The sequence below is a fragment of the Protomyctophum parallelum genome (assembly GCF_964188405.1).
Source record: "Protomyctophum parallelum genome assembly, chromosome: 20".
In the NCBI taxonomy this organism is placed as follows: Eukaryota; Metazoa; Chordata; class Actinopteri; order Myctophiformes; family Myctophidae; genus Protomyctophum; species Protomyctophum parallelum.
This window is the reverse complement of record NC_139718.1, coordinates 42,319,033-42,332,143: the sequence shown is the minus strand read 5'-3', so window position 1 is coordinate 42,332,143 and position 13,111 is coordinate 42,319,033.

The window sequence follows — 13,111 nt, the reverse complement described above, 5'->3', positions numbered from 1 at the left end:
ACCGTAAGATGAACCTAAGTAGGCTAGAATGGGGTTGCTAGGTGTAAGTATGTAGGACTAGTAGCATGCCAAATTTTGTGCTATTGCCATAGAGAATGCATTGGGCGTTTAAGTTAAATAACTCATAAACTACAAAACATAAAAATAAAAAAAAGTTCCAGCATGTGTCTCCACAGTAAGCTGAATAATAAAAAGTGTGAATGGAGTTTCTAGGTGAAAGTGACTTTTGACGTGCCTATAGAGCTGCCATTGAGCCCCATGTTGAATGTCTCAAATTTGAAAGCACTATATTTCTAAAACTATGAAACATTTCAAAGATTCCTTTTCAGGCAAACATGTCCACCGTAAGATGAACCTAAGTAGGCTAGAATGGGGTTGCTAGGTGTAAGTATGTAGGACTAGTAGCATGCCAAATTTTGTGCTATTGCCATAGAGAATGCATTGGGCGTTTGAGTTAAATAACTCATAAACTACAAAACCTAAAAATAAAAAAAAGTTCCAGCATGTGTCTCCACAGTAAGCTGAATAATAAAAAGTGTGAATGGAGTTTCTAGGTGAAAGTGACTTTTGACGTGCCTATAGAGCTGCCATTGAGCCCCATGTTAAATGTCTCACATTTGAAAGCACTATATTTCTAAAACTATGAAACATTTCAAAGATTCCTTTTCAGGCAAACATGTCCACCGTAAGATGAACCTAAGTAGGCTAGAATGGGGTTGCTAGGTGTAAGTATGTAGGACTAGTAGCATGCCAAATTTTGTGCTATTGCCATAGAGAATGCATTGGGCGTTTAAGTTAAATAACTCATAAACTACAAAACCTAAAAATAAAAAAAAGTTCCAGCATGTGTCTCCACAGTAAGCTGAATAATAAAAAGTGTGAATGGAGTTTCTAGGTGAAAGTGACTTTTGACGTGCCTATAGAGCTGCCATTGAGCCCCATGTTAAATGTCTCAAATTTGAAAGCACTATATTTCTAAAACTATGAAACATTTCAAAGATTCCTTTTCAGGCAAACATGTCCACCGTAAGATGAACCTAAGTAGGCTAGAATGGGGTTGCTAGGTGTAAGTATGTAGGACTAGTAGCATGCCAAATTTTGTGCTATTGCCATAGATAATGCATTGGGCGTTTAAGTTAAATAACTCATAAACTACAAAACCTAAAAATAAAAAAAGTTCCAGCATGTGTCTCCACAGTAAGCTGAATAATAAAAAGTGTGAATGGAGTTTCTAGGTGAAAGTGACTTTTGACGTGCCTATAGAGCTGCCATTGAGCCCCATGTTAAATGTCTCAAATTTGAAAGCACTATATTTCTAAAACTATGAAACATTTCAAAGATTCCTTTTCAGGCAAACATGTCCACCGTAAGATGAACCTAAGTAGGCTAGAATGGGGTTGCTAGGTGTAAGTATGTAGGACTAGTAGCATGCCAAATGTTGTGCTATTGCCATAGAGAATGAATTGGGCATTTAAGTTAAATAACTCATAAACTACAAAACATAAAAATAAAAAAAAGTTCCAGCATGTGTCTCCACAGTAAGCTGAATAATAAAAAGTGTGAATGGAGTTTCTAGGTGAAAGTGACTTTTGACGTGCCTATAGAGCTGCCATTGAGCCCCATGTTAAATGTCTCAAATTTGAAAGCACTATATTTCTAAAACTATGAAACATTTCAAAGATTCCTTTTCAGGCAAACATGTCCACCGTAAGATGAACCTAAGTAGGCTAGAATGGGGTTGCTAGGTGTAAGTATGTAGGACTAGTAGCATGCCAAATTTTGTGCTATTGCCATAGAGAATGCATTGGGCGTTTAAGTTAAATAACTCATAAACTACAAAACCTAAAAATAAAAAAAAGTTCCAGCATGTGTCTCCACAGTAAGCTGAATAATAAAAAGTGTGAATGGAGTTTCTAGGTGAAAGTGACTTTTGACGTGCCTATAGAGCTGCCATTGAGCCCCATGTTAAATGTCTCAAATTTGAAAGCACTATATTTCTAAAACTATGAAACATTTCAAAGATTCCTTTTCAGGCAAACATGTCCACCGTAAGATGAACCTAAGTAGGCTAGAATGGGGTTGCTAGGTGTAAGTATGTAGGACTAGTAGCATGCCAAATTCTGTGCTATTGCCATAGAGAATGCATTGGGCGTTTAAGTTAAATAACTCATGAACTACAAAACCTAAAAATAAAAAAAAGTTCCAGCATGTGTCTCCACAGTAAGCTGAATAATAAAAAGTGTGAATGGAGTTTCTAGGTGAAAGTGACTTTTGACGTGCCTATAGAGCTGCCATTGAGCCCCATGTTAAATGTCTCAAATTTGAAAGCACTATATTTCTAAAACTATGAAACATTTCAAAGATTCCTTTTCAGGCAAACATGTCCACCGTAAGATGAACCTAAGTAGGCTAGAATGGGGTTGCTAGGTGTAAGTATGTAGGACTAGTAGCATGCCAAATTTTGTGCTATTGCCATAGAGAATGCATTGGGCGTTTAAGTTAAATAACTCATAAACTACAAAACATAAAAATAAAAAAAAGTTCCAGCATGTGTCTCCACAGTAAGCTGAATAATAAAAAGTGTGAATGGAGTTTCTAGGTGAAAGTGACTTTTGACGTGCCTATAGAGCTGCCATTGAGCCCCATGTTAAATGTCTCAAATTTGAAAGCACTATATTTCTAAAACTATGAAACATTTCAAAGATTCCTTTTCAGGCAAACATGTCCACCATAAGATGAACCTAAGTAGGCTAGAATGGGGTTGCTAGGTGTAAGTATGTAGGACTAGTAGCATGCCAACTTTTGTGCTATTGCCATAGAGAATGCATTGGGCGTTTAAGTTAAATAACTCATAAACTACAAAACCTAAAAATAAAAAAAAGTTCCAGCATGTGTCTCCACAGTAAGCTGAATAATAAAAAGTGTGAATGGAGTTTCTAGGTGAAAGTGACTTTTGACGTGCCTATAGAGCTGCCATTGAGCCCCATGTTAAATGTCTCAAATTTGAAAGCACTATATTTCTAAAACTATGAAACATTTCAAAGATTCCTTTTCAGGCAAACATGTCCACCGTAAAATGAACCTAAGTAGGCTAGAATGGGGTTGCTAGGTGTAAGTATGTAGGACTAGTAGCATGCCAAATTTTGTGCTATTGCCATAGAGAATGCATTGGGCGTTTAAGTTAAATAACTCATAAACTACAAAACATAAAAATAAAAAAAAGTTCCAGCATGTGTCTCCACAGTAAGCTGAATAATAAAAAGTGTGAATGGAGTTTCTAGGTGAAAGTGACTTTTGACGTGCCTATAGAGCTGCCATTGAGCCCCATGTTGAATGTCTCAAATTTGAAAGCACTATATTTCTAAAACTATGAAACATTTCAAAGATTCCTTTTCAGGCAAACATGTCCACCGTAAGATGAACCTAAGTAGGCTAGAATGGGGTTGCTAGGTGTAAGTATGTAGGACTAGTAGCATGCCAAATTTTGTGCTATTGCCATAGAGAATGCATTGGGCGTTTAAGTTAAATAACTCATAAACTACAAAACCTAAAAATAAAAAAAAGTTCCAGCATGTGTCTCCACAGTAAGCTGAATAATAAAAAGTGTGAATGGAGTTTCTAGGTGAAAGTGACTTTTGACGTGCCTATAGAGCTGCCATTGAGCCCCATGTTAAATGTCTCAAATTTGAAAGCACTATATTTCTAAAACTATGAAACATTTCAAAGATTCCTTTTAAGGCAAACATGTCCACCGTAAGATGAACCTAAGTAGGCTAGAATGGGGTTGCTAGGTGTAAGTATGTAGGACTAGTAGCATGCCAAATTTTGTGCTATTGCCATAGAGAATGCATTGGGCGTTTAAGTTAAATAACTCATAAACTACAAAACCAAAAATAAAAAAAAGTTCCAGCATGTGTCTCCACAGTAAGCTGAATAATAAAAAGTGTGAATGGAGTTTCTAGGTGAAAGTGACTTTTGACGTGCCTATAGAGCTGCCATTGAGCCCCATGTTAAATGTCTCAAATTTGAAAGCACTATATTTCTAAAACTATGAAACATTTCAAAGATTCCTTTTCAGGCAAACATGTCCACCGTAAGATGAACCTAAGTAGGCTAGAATGGGGTTGCTAGGTGTAAGTATGTAGGACTAGTAGCATGCCAAATTTTGTGCTATTGCCATAGAGAATGCATTGGGCGTTTAAGTTAAATAACTCATAAACTACAAAACATAAAAATAAAAAAAAGTTCCAGCATGTGTCTCCACAGTAAGCTGAATAATAAAAAGTGTGAATGGAGTTTCTAGGTGAAAGTGACTTTTGACGTGCCTATAGAGCTGCCATTGAGCCCCATGTTGAATGTCTCAAATTTGAAAGCACTATATTTCTAAAACTATGAAACATTTCAAAGATTCCTTTTCAGGCAAACATGTCCACCGTAAGATGAACCTAAGTAGGCTAGAATGGGGTTGCTAGGTGTAAGTATGTAGGACTAGTAGCATGCCAAATTTTGTGCTATTGCCATAGAGAATGCATTGGGCGTTTAAGTTAAATAACTCATAAACTACAAAACCTAAAAATAAAAAAAAGTTCCAGCATGTGTCTCCACAGTAAGCTGAATAATAAAAAGTGTGAATGGAGTTTCTAGGTGAAAGTGACTTTTGACGTGCCTATAGAGCTGCCATTGAGCCCCATGTTAAATGTCTCAAATTTGAAAGCACTATATTTCTAAAACTATGAAACATTTCAAAGATTCCTTTTAAGGCAAACATGTCCACCGTAAGATGAACCTAAGTAGGCTAGAATGGGGTTGCTAGGTGTAAGTATGTAGGACTAGTAGCATGCCAAATTTTGTGCTATTGCCATAGAGAATGCATTGGGCGTTTAAGTTAAATAACTCATAAACTACAAAACCAAAAATAAAAAAAAGTTCCAGCATGTGTCTCCACAGTAAGCTGAATAATAAAAAGTGTGAATGGAGTTTCTAGGTGAAAGTGACTTTTGACGTGCCTATAGAGCTGCCATTGAGCCCCATGTTAAATGTCTCAAATTTGAAAGCACTATATTTCTAAAACTATGAAACATTTCAAAGATTCCTTTTCAGGCAAACATGTCCACCGTAAGATGAACCTAAGTAGGCTAGAATGGGGTTGCTAGGTGTAAGTATGTAGGACTAGTAGCATGCCAAATTTTGTGCTATTGCCATAGAGAATGCATTGGGCGTTTAAGTTAAATAACTCATAAACTACAAAACATAAAAATAAAAAAAAGTTCCAGCATGTGTCTCCACAGTAAGCTGAATAATAAAAAGTGTGAATGGAGTTTCTAGGTGAAAGTGACTTTTGACGTGCCTATAGAGCTGCCATTGAGCCCCATGTTAAATGTCTCAAATTTGAAAGCACTATATTTCTAAAACTATGAAACATTTCAAAGATTCCTTTTCAGGCAAACATGTCCACCGTAAGATGAACCTAAGTAGGCTAGAATGGGGTTGCTAGGTGTAAGTATGTAGGACTAGTAGCATGCCAAATTTTGTGCTATTGCCATAGAGAATGCATTGGGCGTTTAAGTTAAATAACTCATAAACTACAAAACATAAAAATAAAAAAAAGTTCCAGCATGTGTCTCCACAGTAAGCTGAATAATAAAAAGTGTGAATGGAGTTTCTAGGTGAAAGTGACTTTTGACGTGCCTATAGAGCTGCCATTGAGCCCCATGTTAAATGTCTCAAATTTGAAAGCACTATATTTCAAAAACTATGAAACATTTCAAAGATTCCTTTTCAGGCAAACATGTCCACCGTAAGATGAACCTAAGTAGGCTAGAATGGGGTTGCTAGGTGTAAGTATGTAGGACTAGTAGCATGCCAAATTTTGTGCTATTGCCATAGAGAATGCATTGGGCGTTTAAGTTAAATAAATCATAAACTACAAAACATAAAAATAAAAGAAAATTCCAGCATGTGTCTCCACAGTAAGCTGAATAATAAAAAGTGTGAATGGAGTTTCTAGGTGAAAGTGACTTTTGACGTGCCTATAGAGCTGCCATTGAGCCCCATGTTAAATGTCTCAAATTTGAAAGCACTATATTTCTAAAACTATGAAACATTTCAAAGATTCCTTTTCAGGCAAACATGTCCACCGTAAGATGAACCTAAGTAGGCTAGAATGGGGTTGCTAGGTGTAAGTATGTAGGACTAGTAGCATGCCAACTTTTGTGCTATTGCCATAGAGAATGCATTGGGCGTTTAAGTTAAATAACTCATAAACTACAAAACATAAAAATAAAAAAAAGTTCCAGCATGTGTCTCCACAGTAAGCTGAATAATAAAAAGTGTGAATGGAGTTTCTAGGTGAAAGTGACTTTTGACGTGCCTATAGAGCTGCCATTGAGCCCCATGTTAAATGTCTCAAATTTGAAAGCACTATATTTTTAAAACTATGAAACATTTCAAAGATTCCTTTTCAGGCAAACATGTCCACCGTAAGATGAACCTAAGTAGGCTAGAATGGGGTTGCTAGGTGTAAGTATGTAGGACTAGTAGCATGCCAAATTTTGTGCTATTGCCATAGAGAATGCATTGGGCGTTTAAGTTAAATAACTCATAAACTACAAAACATAAAAATAAAAAAAAGTTCCAGCATGTGTCTCCACAGTAAGCTGAATAATAAAAAGTGTGAATGGAGTTTCTAGGTGAAAGTGACTTTTGACGTGCCTATAGAGCTGCCATTGAGCCCCATGTTAAATGTCTCAAATTTGAAAGCACTATATTTCTAAAACTATGAAACATTTCAAAGATTCCTTTTCAGGCAAACATGTCCACCGTAAGATGAACCTAAGTAGGCTAGAATGGGGTTGCTAGGTGTAAGTATGTAGGACTAGTAGCATGCCAAATTTTGTGCTATTGCCATAGAGAATGCATTGGGCGTTTAAGTTAAATAACTCATAAACTACAAAACCTAAAAATAAAAAAAAGTTCCAGCATGTGTCTCCACAGTAAGCTGAATAATAAAAAGTGTGAATGTAGTTTCTAGGTGAAAGTGACTTTTGACGTGCCTATAGAGCTGCCATTGAGCCCCATGTTAAATGTCTCAAATTTGAAAGCACTATATTTCTAAAACTATGAAACATTTCAAAGATTCCTTTTCAGGCAAACATGTCCACCGTAAGATGAACCTAAGTAGGCTAGAATGGGGTTGCTAGGTGTAAGTATGTATAGGACTAGTAGCATGCCAAATTTTGTGCTATTGCCATAGAGAATGCATTGGGCGTTTAAGTTAAATAACTCATAAACTACAAAACCTAAAAATAAAAAAAAAGTTCCAGCATGTGTCTCCACAGTAAGCTGAATAATAAAAAGTGTGAATGGAGTTTCTAGGTGAAAGTGACTTTTGACGTGCCTATAGAGCTGCCATTGAGCCCCATGTTAAATGTCTCAAATTTGAAAGCACTATATTTCTAAAACTATGAAACATTTCAAAGATTCCTTTTCAGGAAAACATGTCCACCGTAAGATGAACCTAAGTAGGCTAGAATGGGGTTGCTAGGTATAAGTATGTAGGACTAGTAGCATGCCAAAGTTTGTGCTATTGCCATAGAGAATGCATTGTGTTGCGGAGGATGAGAGGAATGCTCTCATCCTCCGCAACACCCATTCTCATACACCGCTATACACCGCGAGGATATGGGCTATAGCCCATATCGTACGGCATACTATACTGTAGCACGCCGTTTTTCATCATTTTTGAGGATTTGAAAAAAATGAAAAAATGAAAAAAACGATGGGTTATAGGCCATTGTTTTTTTTGTTTGAAAAAATAATAATTATCCTCCTTTTTCATCATTTTGGACCATGGGCTATAGCCCATATCGTACGCCATAATATAGCACGCCGTTTTTCATCATTTTTGAGCATTTGAAAAAAATGAAAAAATGAAAAAAACGATGGGTTATAGCCCATCGTTTTTTGATTTTCTTTCTTATCCTCGTTTTTCATCATTTTTGAACATGGGCTATAGCCCATACCGTACGGCATACTATAGCACGCCGTTTTTCATCATTTTTGAGGATTTGAAAAAAATGAAGAAAAAAAAATCATGGGTTATAGCCCATCGTTTTTTGAATTTTATATAAAAAAAAAAAACTAGTTTTTCATCATTTTTGAACATGTGCTATAGCCCATACCGTACTGCATACTATAGCATGCCATTTTTCATCATTTTTGAGGATTTGAAAAAAATGTTATAGCCCATCGTTTTTTGAATTTTATTTCCTTTTTTTTTTTTTTGTGAATTTGAAAGCACTGTATTTCTAAAACTATGAAACATTTCAAAGATTCCTTTTCAGGCAAACATGTCCACCGTAAGATGAACCTAAGTAGGCTAGAATGGGGTTGCTAGGTATAAGTATGTAGGACTAGTAGCATGCCGAAGTTTGTGCTATTGCCATAGAGAATGCATTGGGCATTTAAGTTAAATAACTCAGAAACTATAAAACATTTCAACGTAAAAAGTTCCAGCATGTGTCTGAATAATTTAAGTCCATGGTCACAGACCGCATACTGGTCAAGGTAATTTATACTGGTCAACGTTATTTATACTGGTGAAGGTCATTTATATTGGTCAAGGTAATTTATACTTGTCAAGGTAATTTATACTGGTCAAGGTCATTTACTAGTCTTATGAAGGTCATTTATACTGCTCAAGGTCATTGATATTGGATTGGTAACGGTCATTGAGCGGCGCGCTATAGTGCACGATTCTTCATCATTGTTGAGGATTTGAAAAAAGGTGAATATCAAGGAAATGCAAAAGGCTAAAGTCCATGGTGTCGGAGGGCATACTATAGTATGTCGTTTTTCGCGATTTCTGAGGATTTGAAAAAGGGGAAAATCGGGGAAAAGCAAAAGGCTATAGTCCATGGTGTCGGAGGGCATACTATAGTATTGTATTGGTCTCGGAGTGAACATAAATCTATGAAAAGGCAACACAATGAGCAGAAAATTAAAATAAACGAAAATACAACAAATTGAGCAGAGCACTGCAGGGACTTGAACCCCGTTCTGGTAAACCAGGAGTACCACACCAGTGCCTTAGTTTGTTTTGTTGTAATTTACAGGTCAATTATTTTACACTTTTTCCTCAAATCCTGCAAAATCATGAAAAACGGCATGCGGTCTGAAAACATGGGCTATCTATAGTATGTCGTTTTTTCATGATTTCATCTATTTTCAAAACCTCCAAAATCATTAGCCTGTGAGCTTGTAGATCTGATTTGTTTTGCTAACCCTTAGGGTTGATGTCGTTAATGTAATAAATAAATACATAAATGAAAATGGATGGATGGATAGATGTATTTATTTATTACATTAACGATATGAACGAATGAATGAATACTAAATGAAAAAAGATTTGGAACTCCTCTGTAGTAACGCTGAGGAAACCCCACACTAGGGGTCAGAGAACCATGTGATCAGAACCATCACTGGCTCCTGGTTAAATACAGAACCATGTGATCAGAACCATCACTGGCTCCTGGTTAAATACAGTTCAAAATCCTCCTCCTCACCTACAAAGCTCTCAACGGCCAGGCACCACAATATCTCAAAGAACGCATCGATCCCTACAATCCTGAACAGAACACGAGTGCGTTCACAGAATGCAACAATGCTTACTGTCCCAGAAATATATTCTGTTCGGTCCGTGGGGCTGACACGCTCTGCACATTTAGGACCATTAAAAACCTCTCTACGTGAGGGGGGCACGGTGGCACAGTTGGTAGTGCTGTCGCCTCACAGCTAGAAGGTCCTGGGTTCGATTCCCGCTCGGGGCGCTGTGGGTGCTGGCGGCGTGTTTCCTCCTCCGCGTCACCAGTGCCCATACCCGAAGGCGGGGTTGGCGAAAGGGCCTTTCTGTGAGGAGTTTGCATGTTCTCCCCGTGTCCCCTAGGGTAGATACCCTCACAAAAACATGCAGTAATCCTGGTCTCTAAACTGCCTCGCCCTGGCCAGCCGGGGCGCCTGATGGAGGGGAAAGGAACTGGTTGGAATAACGTGTTCCTTCCACGCGCTACGTCCAACCAGGGAAACTCCCCCCTGTCAGGTGTAAAGGAGCAACTTGGACACTCAAGCATGAAGGAAGCATGAGTTAAGTCCGTTGCTCTCCCCAGGTTGGCGGAGGGTGTATAGAGCCCAGGATCACATTAGATGATTGACACAGGGGTGAAAAATGGGTTACAAAATCGTGGGATAAAAAATATATATAAAAAAAAAAAAACCTCTCTACGACAAAGCCTATAGCTAGTCATCAGTACTCGGTCACCCGACAAAGAAAAAAGTGAGTAAGGGGACCCCTCCACCCAACCCCTCACCTTTGTTGTGTTTGTCTCCCAGTAGTGCTTGTAATTAACACTGTAGAGGCCCCAGTAAGGCTGTAATTAACCCATATACTGCCACCTGCTGGACACACAGCCAACCTCAGACTGCCAAGGCCATTTCAATGCTGCACATGCTGGACCCACATCCTGTTTTTGCCGTTTATCTTTAATGCTACATAAATAGTGTTTGCTAGCAAGCTAAAATGAAGACATCCTTGCTCTAGAAAGCGCCAATAAATCAGCAAAGACGTAATATTAATTATTTCTAGTAACGAGTAATAGCTAATATTTAATGTGACTCTGTTTGATACAGAGACAGTCATGGCGGCAATACTAACTGGTCAGTAGAGAAAAACTTAAAAAAACTTAAATAAAAAAATAATAGCACAGGCAGAATCTTCACATGCTAGAGCATGACTGAAATAAATGTCAGAGCTGAAATCGACATGTAATATCGACATATAAATGCTTACACATGTAGCTAGGTGTAATGTTAGAGTCCACAGAAGTGAACCATCAAGCCTGTTTTCTAAACTCGTTTTCTGCAAGACATTACTCTATAAGCCATATCTCCAAAACTGGCTGGTCAAACTGAACAACCAATATGTCAATTTGAAGCTAATTCAACGACTTAGCCTTAGAAACGGTCACATTGTGTTACCGTTTTTTAGTAACTTTTCCAACACGGACTGTGATAGATGGCATCCAAGGTCTGTCTGGGGCATGCATGCAAAATATCTCCATGATCAAAATGTGTGTAGCTTGAATTACCCTCTTTCTGTTCTCATACCGTGATCTATGATCTATAGATCTATGATCTATGTCAGTAGAGGAAGCGGCTTTTCAGATGGATTTTCTTAGCTAGATTTGCTATATGGGAAAAATAATCAATCAATCAAATCAGTTAGACAGGTGAGGAACAAGTAGGTTGACGTGTGCTTCCATGAAGTAGGCTACTGAAGAAAAAACAAACAGTCAATCAAGTCAATTTATTCATTATTGCTGAATCAGTTTTCTCATGGCACTTCAAGACCATACCTACGTCATTCACCCAACAGTTCCAAGGACAAACTGTCCTTTTCACAATGCATTATGGGACAACTTCAAGGTATATAGGCCTAAAGGGTAGTGTGATATTCTTTGGTTAAAACAAAACATATTTTTTGTTAAAAGGTTAAACCATATTGTGACAGTAATCATTGCTATAGGGCAGTGGTTTTCAACCCTTTTCCATTATTTATTTGCCATTTGAGCCACCATTTTATGAGATTTAGCCTCAATATTTTGTTATCATAAGATTTTGTCCACCATTCCATGCTGTGTTGATGTGGTACCATAGGAGATAACAGGCAAATAACACTTCTTCTACATTCTCTAATTGTGTAGACCTCTTGTAAATTAAGTAATGCAGATGTTTAACAATATTTTAACTCTTGAGCGTGTATCCAAATGAACCCATACGGGTCCATGTGGTTTCATTTTACACTCTCAAGAGTTAAAGATCTATAGCCTAAGGGTCCATATGGTTACCAACTCTCCATCATTTAGCTGGGGACCACCTGGAACCCCCTCAAGGACCACCAGTGGTCCCCGGACCCCTGGTTGAGAACCACTGCTCTACAGCTCTTTAATAAACAGAAAATACATTTTCAGGTAAGTGACACATTTTCAGCCAATCAGGTCAGGATAGAGAGAGAGGAAATGAGATATCTGGCTGGAAAGACCTTGGCAACTAGAAAATTAGCGAAATATCAGCCAAATCTTGAATTATCACCATAGTCATAGTCATCCTCCACAGGAACACTCGGGCCCTCATTTATCAATCGGGTGTAAAATCTGCCACAGATTCGAGTGCAGGTTTCGTAGTACACCCACGTCGCCACGGCATTTATAAAGTGATCGCAAACAGCTGATCCTTCCTTAATTTTGTTCTCACGTTAATAAATGTCATGGCTGAATTTGATCTGGCATGCCCTAAGAAATCAAGCCTCGCCCTCGTTTTTGCGACATGAACAACGTCAATACGTTTCCTGAAACCATGGTTACATGAAAAAATAGGTTTCTCCCGTGCCTTGCTGCCCGCCTCACCCCCCTCTCTCATACACACGCACAGCACGCACACGCAACTTGCAAGCCCAACTAACTGGTGTGTTGTTAAACAAATAAAGAACGAACACCTGCATGAATTAAATAAAGTTGTAGGCCTACCCTGTCTGTTTCACTCTCACCTCGCTTGCCTTGCTGTCATGCACGCACGCACCTACATGACACATTAAAATAAAGCTGTCTGTTTCTCCTCTCGCTTCGCTTCCCTTGCTGCCCGCCTCACCCCCCGCAAGCACGCACGCACATATCGCTATTTAGTATTTGCAACTTTCACTGTGTGTTGTTAGTTGTATATTAAATTATTAGAACGAAAACCTGAACCTGTGAACCATAATTAAATAACAAATAGGCACACACACGCTGCTGTTTTGCAGGTGCTCCTCCTGTCCTGTCTGTCAGTCTGTCTGTCTCTCTCTATCACAGTGGTCCGTCCGTGACCAACTGACCATGCACGTTCCGACGTTCGACAGTCTATTTAGATTGCCAGTCGTTAGTCACTGCAGTGGCCGGGCTGTCAACTGTCATTATATGAATGTGCAGCCAAAACAGTATATAGCCTCATATGTGGCTGGTGGTGGGCAGCGTGGGCTGGCTGGGTAATATACCTATATCTCCGATGCAGTTCCCACTTGCGC